We start from the raw sequence: 5,382 nt of genomic DNA on the forward strand, positions 1-5,382 counted from the left end.
ATAAGGTCCTACATTTGTTGCGGACGGGATTTAGCTCGAACTAGTAATCCGATTAATCTTGTTGTAGAAAGGATTTAGCCTGGATGAGTAATTATGATATAATACCTCTCGAGTATACATTACGATTAGGATTTAGCCTGAACTAGATCCTAATTTAGCTCTTTGAGCATACGTTATATAAAGGATTTAGCCTGGACTGGTAATCCTGTTATATGATATGTGACTCGAGAGTGTGTTCCTTGATTAAGTACCCTAATGGGTACCATCAAATAAGAATTGATGGTTTATGGAATCGTATACCTCGAATGTACTACGTGAGCATCCATCGGAATTTCAATGATTCAACAGACATAGAACCCTTAACATGGCATGAGGATTTTGAGACAAGATGATAATGTCTTGAAAGAGTATTGCATGATGAGCTCATCTATTCTTACTTGATGTATATGTAAACTTTGTGACTAACATGTTTGATTGGATGCATATGTTTAGGCAATTTAGCCAATTAGATGGAAAACTTGTTATTGTATACATAGATTTAATAAAAAGGGATTGGTAAGTTTAGTTTCCGTTATACAAAATTACTTAGCATGTAATGCTTACTTCGTTTCATTTTTCTTATGTTTTATAGTGCTCGGAAGCTCGCGAGGGTTAAAGATCATTGGAGCATCGTCACACTATCAACTAGTCATTTTGGGTATACTTAGTAAAATCATTTTGGTATAATTGTAACACCTCTTACCCTTATTTGATGCCGAAATAGGGTACGAGGCATTACCGGACTTATACACATGCAACCATACAAAATCGATATGTAAGTTTCCATTTAGATTTAGAACTTTTCATTTACATTCATATAAACCCTAAAACAAGCCTATGAGGCCCAAAACATACATTGAAAGCGGTTCGAGACTAAACCGAAAACTTTGAAAAATTTCACAACACTTAGAAAATTTTACATGTTTTAAAAGCCACATGCTCGTGTGGCTTGAGACACACCCGTGTGGCCAGACCGTGTGGTCACACACGCTCGTATCCCTAACCCGTGTAGCTTTCTGTTTGTCACCCATGAACAAATTGAAGTCACACGGCCAAGGCACACGCCCGTGTACTTGGGCCGTGTGGTCGATTTAATTTTCATAATTTTTCATAAATTAGGTGCAACTTCACACGCCCAGGGCAAACACCTGTGCCTAAGGCCGTGTCGTCCACGCGGCTGAGACACACGCCCGTTTCTTTGCCCATGTGCCCAATTCTGAGCATTCTTTTTTGCAACCATTAAAGTGTAGGGAACACATGGCCAGAACACATGCCCGTGGGGCAAGCCGTGTGTCTACCCGTGTGAACAAAAACAGGGCTATTTACCAAGCCATTTTGTCACCCCTCCATGCACACACTTAACAACAAAACATAACACTAATCCAAGTAATTATATTCAACCAATTCAGCCACAATCAAGATATCCACACATCATTAACATGCTACCATTTACCACATACAAACATCACATGCTTATCAACTTCAATTATGTAAACTTCCAAATCCATGAAAACCTCATCATATGCATAAATACTTAAACCAATATTAGCCAATTTTATATGGCCATTTACAAAATGAATTATCAACCAATATAGGCCAACACATTAAACCAAATCAATTATGATACATAACAAAATAACTAAGTCCCTATACATGCCATAACTCAAAATATTGAAATCATTGGTACCCAAAAATATTAAGTTGATAGTGTGATTGTATCTCCAACAATATCTGATCCTCGAGCTGGCTTAGTGACACTATAAGATAATGGAAAAAAAATTGGAGTAAGCTATATAGCTTAGTAAGTTCCCATGCAAATAATAATGCGTAATAGACTCACATCTAACATACAATTAACTTAAAGTAAATTAACATAAATGTCATTAGAAATCTCATAGTCAAACTTACTCAATCACAACCTTACCGAGGGATTCATCATATATCAAGCTCATTAAGCATTAGTTTTATGTACATACATATACCAATTTACAACATACCATAGTTTTTCACAATTTTGACATTCTTATTGAATTTCCCGTTAAACCACTTCAAATACTAAAGGATACTTGGGAATCTCACACACATAGTGCCATACCAATGCCATATCCCAAATATAGTCTTACATGTAATCTCATACCGATGCCAATAGACCAGCTATGGTCTTACACGAAATTTCATATCGATACCATATCCCAGATATGGTTTTACACAAAATCTCATAATGATGTCATATTTCACATATGGTCTTACACATAACCTCGGTAACCCTAATGCTATGATACTTGTATCCTATCTATTCCTAAGGTTTAATCGAGATTTCATTCTTGTCGTAAATTTGTCGAACACACACTATGGCCCATCATAATTCATACAATAGTAAAGCATTTAAAATATAATTAGACACCTCTAGCATGGAGAACTCAACTTTTACACTTTTTACAATTTAGTCCTTTTTGCTAAATTTAGTCATTTTTACAAAATTTTCACAAAATCATTCCGTAAAACTATAGACCATAAAAATTTAATAAAAAAATTTTTTACTATGTCGGATTCGTGGTCCCGAACCCACTGTTCCGACTAGGCCCTAAATAGGGTCATTACAATAATAGCATGTATAGGATAACTTGGCCAATAGTGGCTTGAAAATGATGTTTTATAACCTAGCCATTGGAATGGCTAGTAATGGCTTATTTTGGTATGATTAAGTAGGTTATTATGATATATTCATATGTGATATGTTAAGTATATGTGATCAAATGATGTTAATACCTAAGTTAATCCAAGGAAAGTTTATAAACACATATGCATGTAATGGTATGCTATGTTGAATGATGGAAATTACCTAAATTGAATGTTTGAAATGGTTGGTATTGGATGTGTCTTTCAAGAGTAGGTTTTGGGTGAAATTTTGGGTAAGAAATGAAGCTAGGAACGAATTCATTTTGTCCATAAGGGCAGACATACGGGCGTGTGTTTAGACCGTGTGTGACACACGGCCTGGTAACATGGGCATGTGGTTAGGCCGTGTGTCCCCTGCACCTTAATTTTGATAAACAAAAGACTCAAAATTGGGCACGTGAACAAAGACACGGGCGTGTGTCTCAACTGTGTAGTTGACACGGTCTTGGACACGGGCATGTTACATAGTCGTGTGAAAACTACAACTAAATTTTGAAAATTAAATTCGCCACACGACATAGGATACGGGCATGTGACTTGGCCGTATGACTTCAATTTCTTCATGCCTTAAAAATCAGAGAGTTAAACGGGGGCGTGTATAGTACACGGCCTGACCACACGGGCGTGTCCTTAAACCACACGAGCGTTTAAGCCCTGTAAATTAAAAAACTTTGAAATGTCGCGAAAAATTCTTAGAGGTTCCGATTAAGTCCCGACTCAACTCTAATGCTCGTAATGGGCCTCAAGGGTCCAACTAAGGGACGTTCTGAATGATTTCGATAAATGAATAGCAAATTTATAAGAATTATTTGTAAAATGTTTCGAAAGTTCTAGTAATGCTCTGAAACTCTATTCCGACGTTGAATACAGGTTAGGGTGTTACAATTCCGGTACAACGTGTAATAGCCCGATTTAGACCCAAATCGAAACAGTGGTTTCGAGACCATGAATTTGAGTCAGAAAAATATTTAAAAATTATTTTCTATGTTTATTTTGTGTGAATTTATATCTGTGAAATTTTTGTGATTTAAATTTGTCATTTAGGTGTCCGATTAAATAAAAAGACTTAATCGCGTAAATTGAAAAGTGGGTAGTTTATTTTGTAAAGGGATTATTTGTTAATGGCTTTCTAAGTGGGAGTATTTATGATTAAATTAGCCCATTATATATAATATTGGACGGTAGTGCATAATATAAGTGATTTTATAATTTATTAACTAAGGTTAAAAAGGTAAAATAATAATAAGTTAATATATGTTATTATATTATAAAATAATAAGTCATATTCATGTTATTTTCTTCATCCTTGCACCGAAACTAAAACAAAGAAAAAGAAAGAAAACAAAGTAGGGTTCAGCCTTGTTCAAGCTAGATTAAGGTAAGTGTTCAGCTCGGTTTTTGATAATTTTTACATTTTTGAGATCGTTGCTTCGAGTACTACAAAACCCATGCTTGAATTTTTTATTTTGATGAATATTTTGAGTTGTGCCATTGTTGATAGCTTGTGATTTTTTTGGTTTGATGATGAAAAATGAAAGATATATTTTAGCTTAACATATTTTGTATTGGAATTTTTGATGATTTTGAGTAATTAGGACTTAATTGCAAAAATAATAATTTGAGGGACTAAAATGTGAAATTGATAAAATATATGGACTTGTATGAGCATGGGTACTATTCGGCCTAACATGGGTGTTGTGAAATTTTGTGCATTTTGTGTTTTGTGCAATAGATTCTAAATTGTAAAAATTGTAAATGTTAGGGGTAAAATGGTAAGTTGCCCATTTATGTGTTTTTGGACTAAATTGAATGAAAATATGTTTGAATGAGCTTAATTTGAATATGTTTAGATCAAGAACCAAAGAAATTGAATTTGGATCGGGGGAAATCGAAAGATGTCGACTAGACGATCCGTACCAATTTTTCGTTGTCCGAGGTAAGTTTATAAGTAAATAGACGTATTGAACTTTAATTAAATGCAAAGTTTATATACTATAATGAAATATATCAATTATTATGTACTAATTCCGAATGTGTATAAGCATGGTAACTATGTTCTTGCAATCGTTTTGACTGAGTGACGACGTCCGGAAGCCCCGTATGAACCTTAAGAATAGTTAGGATACATATGTCATGACATAGGATTCTGATATATGTGTGCGAGTAAGACCATGGCATCGTTATGTGATTCCAATATGTGTTTATGAGTAAGACCCTGTCTGAGACAGTGGCATCGATATGTGACTACATGTAAGACCATGTCTGGGACGTTGGCATTGTACAACTTGTGTGATTATCTGAGTATCCTATCTAATTCTGAATGGTTCATCGGGCAAAGGTAAATTGGGTACGAGTGTGTATTACGAGTTAAACGGCCAGGTATGAGTTAGTTTGTTGGCTATTAATGATAAGATAAGTTTATACTTGATATTTGTTCGTTCATGTGAAGTTGATATTAATAAATTTAAGTGATGTTGGTATGTGAATTCGGCTTTGTGATTTTAAAAGTTGAGCATCAAGAAATGATTCATAATTATATGCAAGTGTGTGATTATATATATAAATGGCCCTGTTGGTGATATACATATATATATAAATATTTATGCGATATTATATTGTGATTTACTAGCTTATGTAAAAAGTATATGCAGGTTTGATTATAAT

This window comes from Gossypium hirsutum, chromosome A13 (genome assembly GCF_007990345.1).
Source record: "Gossypium hirsutum isolate 1008001.06 chromosome A13, Gossypium_hirsutum_v2.1, whole genome shotgun sequence".
Lineage (NCBI taxonomy): Eukaryota > Viridiplantae > Streptophyta > Magnoliopsida > Malvales > Malvaceae > Gossypium > Gossypium hirsutum.